Genomic DNA, 12,632 nt, shown 5'->3' with positions numbered 1-12,632 from the left:
TCCAGTTTCATCCACAAACCAGTAGCTGTTGTCTCTGACACGATATTAAACAGGACATCATCAGCTAGACACAATCGAATAGCACTTATTGCTCTTTCATCCATCTCGGCCCATTCATTATCTGTGATGTTGTAAGGCTGTTTGGATTTGCCCAACAACGCCTTTGCCACACCATGTTGGACAAGCAAATCATACATTTTCACCTTCCAGATCTTGAAATTATTCTTGCCATTAAACTTCTCAATTTCAAACCGGGCACTCTAAGTTTTCGCCATTTTGTATCAAAAAAAAAAAATCCAATGTTTCAATAACAGCATTTAGCAAAACCAACTGCCTATGCCTTTCTGTCTTTGCCTTTAAATAAAACAAAAAACAATAGTTTTGTTGTGTGAATCACAATGTACCAATTCTGCAATTTATATATCTCACCGCACACCATAAAAAAAAGAGTTTGAATCACCAATGGAAGAATTGATCCGCTCCACAAAACAATCTACTCCACCATATGCGTTCACCCACTTTAATATTAATCCACCATTTTACACTTTCAATTACGTTAAAATGGTTTGTAACATGGTGTGTAACATATGCGTTTCAACTTTTTTGTTTTAACATATATATGTTATATAATTTAAAAAATCTACCCTTTAAAACTGCCACAAACTCCACGCAGCAACGGTTTTGAACATATATATGTTATATGATTTTTTTTTTTTAAACTGCCCTTTTAAAAAACTTCCACCAGTTCCATGCAACAATGCATACCAACTCTCCCGGATGCGGGTGCAACGGCTACGTGTTGAAGGCGTTAGCCATCACGTGGGCAGGTGGCAGGCCCGCGTTGTCAAGGGGTACCATGCGAGGCGGGATATTAACCCGCATGAAATTCGACAGTCGAAGGCATTAATGCCTGTCTTCTCAGCTCGCGCGAGGGGCATGGCGATCGATGCAGTGGAGCGTTTAAATGGAAGAGCGCTTGGTCTGCAGAGGAACATGGGAGAGCAATGTGTTGAGGCCCTGCTCTGCTCAGAGGGGAACGAGAGTGAGGATTTGAAGTGAGCTCCGCTGGTTTCAGGGCAAGAAACGAGCACACTCTGCAACTGTGCTGAGATTGAGTTTGTCTTCATAGCAGGAGGAGCTCCGGGTGCTTGTGTAAGGCGGCAGCTCGAAATTTCAGAAATGTCGAGGGAGAGGCCGTGTATGGGCAGCAGACGAGGAGGAACCAGAGGCAGGGCCTTCACGCAGCGGCAAGACCACAATTCGCCCTCCTCCTCCATTGAAGTAACGTCTAGGCCTCAGAGGTACCAAGGCAGCAATGAGGAGTATGGTGGCTATGATAGCAGAAGCCCACGTTCAGAGGAGGGTCAGATGGAGCTCCCCATGCTCAGGTATCGGCTCCCCTGCCCTCAAGCTAATTCTACTCTGGTTGTTTCCATTACGATTGAGCCTGGCGTTTCTCAAAACACGGAGGCAGAGCCTTTACCGGATGGGCAGCGCTCCAGCAGAGAGGATTCCCCCATAGCGTGCCTTCCGGTTGGGGTAGGAACCAGTTGTTTGGCCCCTGGACGTGAGCTCAGATCTGACCTCGCGAGCCCAGCTACTCATTGTGTCTATGCTGCCGGCCCTTCAGTGCTTGCTGGTCCAAGCAGGCCAGCACAGGAAGGGAGCCCTGACGCGGTCATCCAGCTCTCTGACTCTGAAGATTCTCTCTGTTTCGGGTGCCGAGTCGAAGAGGCGCCCCAGACCACCGATGACGAATGAACTCGCTCCCGGTAACCTCAACTGTTTTTGTTGGGTTTTCTATGTATGACTCTGCCAAGCAGCTTATACATCTTTGTCAATGTGTTGGATGTAATTGTTCTTGTGTCGGATGTAATTGTTCAGGTGTCTGTCTGTCTTTGTCCGGGTCAGTCTATGGCCCTGGTGTCTGTTCAGATTCTATGTGTCATGTCAATGTGTCTTCAGTGGTCAAGCATCAAATTCCAATTTTGAATCTGCTCAATTTTGGAACTGGAATCAGGGCAAGGAAAAGGCTGATTGTCAAAACTTCATAGCCTTGCCCACTGTACTCTATATGTATCTCTGTTTTGTATGATAATAGACTTAGTCGCATTCAGAAAAAAAAAACAACACACACCAACTATTAGAAAACAAATAATTTGACACAGGCTGCCACGCCAAACAGCGTCCATGCAGCGACGCCAATGGAATACCACGCAGATGCTCAATCCATAATTAACACGCACGCAGATGCTCACTGGTTTCAACGCAGGTTTTTTTAAAAAAACAAAGAAAAAATACCTCCACTCAAACGTTTGCTCTCCGGTGTGCAGTTCTGAATACCTCCACGCAAACAGCAGTGCGCAGGTTTGCTCCGCTTGTTTGAACAGCAGTGCCTTCAGTCTTCTCGCAGGTAGGAAACACCAGCGCTCCACCAACCACGCAGCAATCAATACAACAATACTCCAGTGCTACACGCAGGTGCAGCAACACGGCAATCTCTTATACTCCTCAGCGCTGTAAACTTCCACGCAGGCGGACAGCAACAGCAGTCCAACACGCCTTTGCGCTCCACCTCCAGCCCGGTCCAGCTGAGCCACGCCTCCAACTGCTCTGATACCACTTGTTGGAGATCAGATGCACAGCAGAATTAAATCAAATACACAGCAGATAAATCAAGCACATAAAACACAGGAATTAACGTGGTTCACCCAACCAATCTGGGCTACGTCCACACAACATAGGCATCGGCAATCTCTTATTAATCAAACAGGAGATTACAAAATGAAATCCTCACAAAACTCTCACCCTCATAGCAAACATCCAAATGGTTGCCTGTTATATAGCAAAGAGAATCTAACAACCTCATTAACTCACTCACATCAAATATAGGAGGCATTAATCACCTCCCAACAACCTGGAGCTAATATAGGAGCAGATTCCTATTGTTGTCATCAACTGAGATTTTTCCTATCTTATTCAAAACAGAAAATCTCAACATACACTAGAGTAGAGGTCAAGTTTTGGATCATATTTGAGTGTTGGGCACGCATTGGTAATAATTTTTTCAAAAGAAAGTGCTGATTTTCATTACATTTTCCAATGTATAAATAATTCAATATTTTTAGAGTACTAAAATTACTTAGTTTAATAATTATATTACTAGAAATCTAATAATTATTAACAGCGACATTTAATTAAAAACCAGTCATGTTTTTGGAAAATATCAACAGATGAGATTAAAATATAAAATAATGGAAAAAAGAAATTAGATTATTAAAACTTGTCCAGCAAGTTATATTATAGAATGAATAATTAATGAGTTAACTGTCCAGTGGAAAGCAATTAACATGTTCGAACAAAAGGCAATGGATTATTTTGCAGAGCAATTAACATGCCGGAGAAAAAGCAATACATGTTGTTGGTGATAGATGATTAAATTATAATTAATTAAATTATAAAGCTGTTGCTAGTAACATTATAAAGAGTAATTGTAATGAGTTAATTGCTTTATAAAAAGACTAGTAGGGAAATTTATGTGGAAAAGGGTGACGAAGAAAGGGTTTGTTGGAGTGGACAAAACAGAATTGGTTGCCAGTTATTATTTGCCTCTTAACCAAGGGGCAAAGGGTGGAGAATAGATATTTTTTGAAAGAGGTACGATGTAGAAAGAATAAAAGAAAATGTATGATTTTGGGACAATGTTAGACTAGTGTTAAAGTTTTGGCATTTTACTTTTTATGCATAGTGGAACTTGTGTTTGTTTGACATGTTTGGGCTTTGTTTCCTGGTTTGTGGTTACACTTTTGGAATAAGGGATTCATGGAAAAAGCTGGAAATTTACTGGGTGAATTCTTATTTTTTGATCAGATGCACGAGATAATTATGGACAAAACGATGGCCCATGTGTTTGTCGAGGTAGATTTTAGTCATGGTTTGGTGGCGGATTTCGAGGTTGTTTGGGGAAAATGCGAGTACAAATTTTAAGTGGTCTATTGACAAAGTCCCTTTTAGATGTTCCAATTGCAGGAGATGGGGCATCTTAGGTGGGGATGTCGAGATTTTATTGCTTCTACAAAGTGGTGACCATTTAAGAGGAATATCGAGAAGGTTGAGTTGAAGGAATATCTTTGCACTGATAATGTGGATAATGTATTGGAGTTTTCTGTTGTTGAAGAAACAAGGGAAGATTAGACTGAGGTTGGAGAAACTTCTAACATGACTGCTTCTGTATCAGGTATTTTATCTTTAGCTAATCCTTATGTGATATTTTCCTCTTCTGTCCTTTTTGGTGCTTTTGTTTCAATGCATGAGGATATGGGTTTTATGGAGCGAGGATTAGAGGAAGGGGTTGTTGATAGTTCAGAGAAGACCCTAGAATCTCCAAACATTTTGCTTAATGCTCAATGGTTTTTAAATCCTCGTATACCACCTACTTTAATGGAGGATAGGATTATTTGCTCACCGATAAAGTGGCAGGAGTTTGTTCAGCCTTTGGAAATTTTACCCTTACTTCCTGTTAAGGGTCCTGGAACTGATATTGTAGAAGATAAGGTTGCATATTATTACGCTGAAATAATTCCCATACCTCCATTGAATACCTATATAAAGGAAGAGGAAGGGCATGAGGCTATGAATGGTCCTTTGGTGTCGGTTTGGGTACGGTTTGGAAGAATAAAAAGACCCAAAAAGTGTCTCTTGTGGACATGACCCCAATTGCAAAAGTGATTACAATTTTGGGGAATAATAGTTTCTGTAAGGATGGAGGAATAAAGTTGAGAGAGGATTTGTTGAAATTATTTTGTTCAAACTTCCCTATGGAGTCTTCTACTCCATTATTGGCTCCAATTTCTTTACAGAATCTGGAGCATTCTTCTGGTAAGTCAAGGTCTGAGTTGAAGTTAAATCCAAAACTTAGATTTCGTACCCCTCATGGATTGTCCTCTCCTATATATGATAATTTACTTGAGTCTCTTAGGGGAGAGAAGGGATTCCCATCCTTCAGATTAAAACTAAAACACATATTAATAACTTATGGGATGGAGTTTTCAAACTTAAGGAAAAGTTATATTGTTGATTCTAATTTCAGAAGGGGAAGATTAAAGCCTAGACTTGTTAATAGGAGGGTGTGGAATTGGCATCATGCTAAGGGAAGGAGGGATATGGGGAAAAGATTGTGCAACATGGAGGAGGAGGATAAGTATGCTTTCTACTTATGGGCACTTAAAGGATATAAGCTCGGTACAGGTGTGGTTTGATGTTACTCCTCTCCTGGAACATTAGGGGCATTGGAGGTGCCTAGAAGAAAAGGCCCTTAAATTTTTATGCTCTCAGTACAAACTATATATTATCATTTTGTAGGAAACCATGAATAGTAGTGAGAAAGTGAAGAATTTTGTAGTAGGAATACTACCTCATTGGCATTGAAGTTACTTGAATGTGGAGTGTCTGTCTTGTGGTATGGTTGTTTTGTGGAAAGTTTCAATTTCTCATGTTCATCCCTTTAGTACAAAAGCAGGTCTTCACCTCAATGGATACTCTGTTAGTGACAAGATTCATTTTCATATTTTGAATTTCTATGGACCTTATTAGGGTGGTGAAGACTTCTGGGAAGAAATAAAAGCCCATGGAATTTTAGAGAACCCTAAGATAATTTGTGGAGGTGACCTTAACTTCTTCCTTGTTAATTGTGAGAAATGGGGGAAGAAAGCTTGTTCTAATCCTTTAGTTCCCTTCTTCAAAAATATGATTGATAATTATAATTTGGTAGATGTGGATCCTTTTGCATTACATACTACTTGGATAAATTGGTGTTTAGGAGAGGAATGGATATCAAAGAGTTTGGATCATTTTCTGTTTTCGCCTAATTTGATTGAAGAATTTGGATGCTACAGAAGTTGGGTGTTAAAGGATGGATTGACTACGCAGCTTTTAGAACATTTACCAATTCTCTTGCGGATGGGGGCATATACAATAAAAGGAAAAAGGCTCCTTTCAAATTCAATCCAGGTTGGATTAAATAGTATTCCTTCACAGGTTTGATTCTGAAGGATTAGAGATCTTTCGACCCAAGAAATAAGAACTCTCCAATAGAACATTTCATGCAGATGTTAAGAGAAATTAAAAAGAAAACAATTGAATGGGATGAGAAAAGGAATAATAAGGAATCAAGGTATTTAGATATTGTGTCTAGGGAGATTTTAGCTCTTTTGAACAAAAAATAGGAATCTTGTATTCTAGACCAAGAGGACCTTATGCAACTTCAAATTTTGGAACAAAGATAGGGGGAATTATTACAGAAAGAGGAAGAAAATTGGATAATACGTAGAAGAGCTATATGGTTAGAAGGAGAGAATAATACAATATGTTTAAAAAGTATGTTGAGTATAGAAATGCTCGAAATTCAATCTAGTCCATAAAATATCAAGAAGAGAGAAATATTACAGATCGGAAGAAATTTGAAATAATTGAGTGCTTCATTTAAAAATAAAAACAAAGGACCTGGGAATAAGCAACATTGTTGATCAATTAAAATTTATTCAATCATTTCCAAGACTAGACCAGGCAAATGAGATCATATTTGCTGAGATAAAAAAATAAAAAGTAAAATGAGGAGACTCGAAATATTTTGAAGAAAGTGAAGAAGTAAAAAAGTCGAGGTCCAAATGGCTAGATAGTGGAGTTCTTTTTGGAATTTGTTTGATCTTCTGGAAAAATGACCTAGTCCTGGAATTGAATGAGATTCAAGTAGAGTAAAAGGTTCTAGCTGCACTAAATGCCACTTTCATAGCATTAATTCCAAAGACTTCTAGTCCACAAACTTTTGATGATTTTAGGCCAATTTCTCTCTGTAATCTCTTTTATAAGTTGAATTAAAAAATCATGGTAGATAGATTGAAAGGGTTTCTATCGGAAGGGATTTCCTTACAAGAATTTATATTCTTAAAACATCATCAAATTTTGGATGTGATAGGTGTGGCTCAGGAGGGTCTACACACAATGGTGAAGAAAAACTTTTGAGGTCTAGTTATGAAACTAGATCTTGTGAAAGCATATTATAGGGTTAACTGGAGTTACTGGAGATTATTTCTTCTGTGAATCAGTTTAACAATTCAAATTTTAAATTAGATAATGGCTTGTGTACAATCAATAAATTTTGCAATTTTAGTTAATGGGACAACATCAGATTTCTTTTGAGCTTCAAGGGCATCAAGCAAGGTTTCCCCTTGTCACCTTTCCATTTTCTATTGATAGTGGAAGGTTTAAGTTGGTTATTGATTTCATAAGTAGAGGCAGTAAGAATTAAAGGCATAAATGTGATAGATTTAGTGAAAATTCTTCATTCGTTATTTGTGGATGATGTATTAATTTTTGGGAAAGGTGAGACTCAAACTTGGGTAAGAATGTGAGACATTTACAGTTGTTATGTAGGGCTTCTAGTATGGAAGTAAGTTTGGTCAAGTTTCTTGTCCTCTACCATGGGTTGTAAAAATTTTCTTTACAGGAACTCAAGAAAAAATTTGCATTGGAATTTAGTCCTATCGAAGTTGGTTTAATATATTTAGGGTTTAGATTGAAAGAAATTAACTACAACGTAGATGATTGGAATTCGTTAGTGGAAAAGGTGAGAAGGAGGATTGAACATTGGTGTACTTGTTATCTTTCTTTAGGAGTAAGACTTGTTTTGTTAAAATCAATACTCGAAAGTATTGTAGTTTACTAGTTGTCAATTTCTTATGTTCCAAAATTGATATTGGAGAAAATCATAAGGTTGTCCTTCAATTTCTTATGGAGATGTAATAAAAATTAAGGTTATCATATAGTGAAGTGGAAGGAGATAGCCAAGCCAAAGACACAAGGTGGATAGGGTATAAAGAACATTTTCAGTTTTGGGAAGGCTCTTATGGAAAAATCATTATGGAGAGGGCTCTCTATTAAAGGGTTTTGGTGATAAATGTTCAGAGGTAAGTATGTAATGGTCGAAAATTCAATGGATTGGGTCAACATGGATCATTATGGTAGGAATGGTTCTAACATATGGAAACCCTTTATAAATTATTTACGTGTCATTTGTAAAGGGCTAGTATGGAAAATAGGTAATGGAAGAACAACAAAATTGGGTTGGGAACCTTGGATGGTTGAGGAAGCACTACAAACTATGTCCTATAATCTTATACCGACTTTGAATATGAGAGGGATATTTTATTTTATCGATGTATTTAAGTGAAGTCAGTGAGGTGATGGGAGTTGGAACAGTGCTTTGGAGTTGGTACTTGTGGGAGATTTAGCATTGGAATGGAACAAGTATGTGTCTATTTTTCATGATATCGGTATTGTTTTATTAGAGGAAAATGATAAATGGATTTTGAGAAGGAATTTGGTGGATGGGAAGGTGACATTTAAATTAACTTACTTGGTGTGTGAGGAGGAAGAGGCATAAGATTATATTTGTATATGGTTGAAAGATATTTGGAAATGGAAGCTCTTCACAAATTAGATTGCTTATCTAACTGGCATGTCGTAACATAATTCTGAGAGTAGATAATCTCAAAAAAAGATTCATTTGTGGACCTAATTGGTGTGCTATATGCCAAAGAGATGAAGAATATGTAGAACATATCTTCATTAAATGTCCATTTACAGCAGAGATTTTATTCGGGATTTTTGTTATTTACATGTGTCCATCCTTTCTTTGATCCCATACTTTTTCCAAGTTCTTACAGGTATGGTTGGAGAAGATGACGAAGTCGACATGTTTTGAACTTCCATTTACTATTGTATGGACCCTTTGGATTCATTACAATAGAATGATTTTTGAAAATATTGAATCATCTTCAGGCCTCAAAGTTTCAAGAGTCAAAAATATTTTGAAACTAAAAAGGGCCCAGAAATCAGAAAAGCAATTTAAGGGTCCAATGATTGACCATTCCATTGCATGGGTTTTTCTTTATGGTTCCAACTTCTCTTCTACCAAAAATTGTGGGGAAGGGTTGATTTTGTTTTTAAATCAAACTCATTGGTTTAAACCTTGCATTGGTGGAGGAAAGGGAACAAATAATTTTGCTAAGCTTTTGAGTTTGTGGGGCATGTTGGTTTTTGGAAAACAACTCATGTTAAAGTCCTTACAAGTTCTTGGGGATTCACAAATTGCCATCAACTAGTTTAATTTAGAAGGCAGATTGGAGAGACTTCTTCTTCATCCCTGGCAACAAAAAATCATAGCCCTTCAAGAGAGTTTTCTAGACCTTAGGATTTCACATACTCATAGATGTCATAATAGGCTTGCACATTCTTGTTCTAAGGAAGTTGTGCATTTGGATCTCGGTGCCTTGAGTGTAATGGAGTTCCTTGGGGAGTCTTTGATTACTTCCAAGGAGTTCATGTTATTCTAGTTCTATTTTTTGAGACAATTGGGTCAATTCTTTAACAGTTTGATACAATGCTTTTGTATGCTCGATGCTCGTTTTGTCACTGGTTAAGATTTTTACCAAGGATTACTTTGAAACTGATTTTTTAATGTATATTTCAATTATATTATGAATAGCAAGTATACAATTTTTCTGTGGGAAAAAAAAAACAATAAATCTGTTTAGATAAAAAGTAATATATATGGTTAAGAATAAATAATTAAATTACAAAGGTACTATAATTAAATTTAAAATAGCAGGAGATTTTAATTAAAAACAATCATTGTAAATAAATAATGTTATAGTAGTATTCTCAATGTAGCTTCTTTGTGGAACAAAATCAATGTTAATTTGTTTTAGTGGCCGTTAAGATCCAAGAAACAACATCTTTAAACATTGAGGCCACCACTTCTCTCATTGTTTCTTGATCGGCTAACCACTGGTATTAGACCCTGGTATCATATAAGTGTTTTCACAAAAAATATATGATGCCTAGAGCGAGGTTGACTTGATATAGAAACATTTCCAAGTGTGGTGAGTATGTATATATGTATGTATGTATGTTAGCGTTTCAAGTGTTACATAGATATTTGTTGCAATTCTAAAGTTAAAGTGTGTAATTCAAGGCGTTGAATCTATTTATTCATTCAAAATCACAATTTAAATAATGAAAAATTACACATAATGTGTAGAGATGAAAAATCAATAAATATCAAACATTAAAAAAATAATATCATAGATCAAATCTTATAAACCATTTTTCAAGTTCTACACTCAAAAATAATTTACACATAAAAAAATTAATCCTCTCTAAACTTACTATCATTAATCTATCCTTAATTAACTTAAATAAATAGATATTTATTTAAATGAAATTTTACGCAGAGAAGGGAAAAAAAATATCATTAAACAATCAAAAAAAACGCAAAAACATTTAATAAAAGACAAGTCATGCTTTTGGAAATTATCGACTTTTGCAAAATGTCAACAATGATTTAAATAAACAATCCAAAACGGGGTCAGCATAAAAAATAATTGTCGCAAAAATATTTAGGTTGCAAAAATATTTAGGTTATTAAAATTATGGGTTCACTGTTAGGAAAAAAAACATAAAAACAATTAGCATGATTGGACAAAAAGAAATATACATGGATTGGTCATGTTATAATAAGAATAATTATAAGGAGCTCACTGTTTGGCAAAAGAAATATACATGGTGAAAAATGGAAATTATCGACTTTTGCAAAATTTCAACAAATATGTGATTTAAATAAACAATTCAGAATGGGGCCAGGATTAAAAATAATTTATCGCAAAAATATTTAGGTTATTAAAACTTCTCCAGCAAGTTATATTACAACGAAATTATGAGTTCACTGTTGGGAAAAAAGCAATTAGCATGATTGGATCCAAAAAAACAATATACATGATTGGTCATGTTATAATAAAAATAATTATAAGTAGCTTACTATTTGGTAAAAAGAAATATAGATGATTGGTGAAAAATGATTAAACTATAGTTGCATTATTTTACAGAGAGATGGCTTGGATCATTTTATCAAATGTGGCAAATGAAATCTCATAGTGTAAGGAAAAGTAGCATTCATTTGTTACTCTTCCATGATGACAATGAAAGTATTTGGCAGATGTGTAGGATTTTGGATCTTAGTTAAAGAGGGAGGTCTTAAAAATATCTCGCTCCTTTCTTTTTGGTTATTTAGGGCAGTTGCCAACGAATGCATTGAAGATATAGCAAAGATCTCTATCCTTATTAGTTATTTACGAGAAGATACTAATTTGGTCTTTTGGTTAAACATCCATATCTATTTGCACTGGTAACACTTGTGTAAAAAGTATTTTCTTACTTGAATGGTTGGAATTTATCCACACCCTATTTGAATATGCCAACTTTATTTGGGATTCAAGATTTCTTGCAATTGATATAGCTCTCTTGGGTTTCAATTAGATCCATTTACATTGTTCCCCCAATTCAAACTCTACCAAACATTTATATCATTATGTTTTTTATCACTCTAATCATAGTGACCTGCATAAAATTATTTTGGATAGACTATAAGAAAATCAAGTTGAAGCCAAAATATGCAACTTTTGAAATCAAGGATGTTGAAAGCAATAATCACTATATATAATAGAATTAATGATTTTCATTTTCCAAAATATCAAACAATATGTGGAAGGGTATGGAATCTTCATTTCCATATTGGGTGTAACTATCTCTTGATTCTTTATTAGCATTTATAGTGAAATTCAGAAAAATGTACAACAATCAATATATATAGTAAATTATTGCAATTATCTATGTGTAAGAAGGGTATAAATGTAAAATCATATGATTGAAAGCTTCATTTCCATATTGGGTGTAACTATCTCTTAATTGATTAGAATTTATAATGAAACTCAAAAAGTACAACAATCACTATTTATAGTAAATTATTTTCACTTTCCATAAGATCAAATATTCATTATCAATATTATATTTATAATTAATAGAATATTTATGCAATAAATTTATAAAATTATGATAACAATTGGCATTTATAATGAAATTCAGAAAAAACATACAACAATCACTATATATTAAATAATTTTCACTTTCCAAAATATCAAACATCTCATATTATTCTATAATAATGAATAGAATGTTTATGCAATAAACTTATTAAATTATGATTACAATTAATATAATATTCTTGTAATAAATTTATAGAATACTATATTTATTAATGTAGTTGTACTAATTACATTTTTTTAAATATATATACTTAATTTATATATTAATTTTTTTTATAATTAATAATATTAATTTAAACTAAACTTATAATTTAATTATTTTTTATAATTTTTAAATTTTAATAATAAAATATTTTGAAATAAATAGCCCTAAACGAAGTGACGGACGAGAATTATTAGGAAACCATTATACTAGGTAGTTATTTGTTTGTTACTCACCATATTTTTACATTGCAAATGATTTGGTGGCAAAACCTATTGCAAGCTTAGCATGGATTTATTATGATAAATCCATTATCATCATCATCATCATTATGATAAATAATTTTCAGGTGAATTTCTTGATTATGGATTTCTATGGATTTCCAAGATGTTTAATTTTTATTTGAAAATATGATTAAGTTTTTTATAGTGATATCAAAATTGGTATAAATTTTGGTTTCTTGATTCTAAATGAAATGAATAAGGTAAGTG

This window comes from Pinus tabuliformis, chromosome 7, assembly GCF_031772625.1.
Source record: "Pinus tabuliformis cultivar Carrire ecotype Pingquan chromosome 7, CPIR1, whole genome shotgun sequence".
NCBI classification, from domain to species: Eukaryota; Viridiplantae; Streptophyta; class Pinopsida; order Pinales; family Pinaceae; genus Pinus; species Pinus tabuliformis.
Note: the sequence above shows the minus strand (reverse complement) of the source record.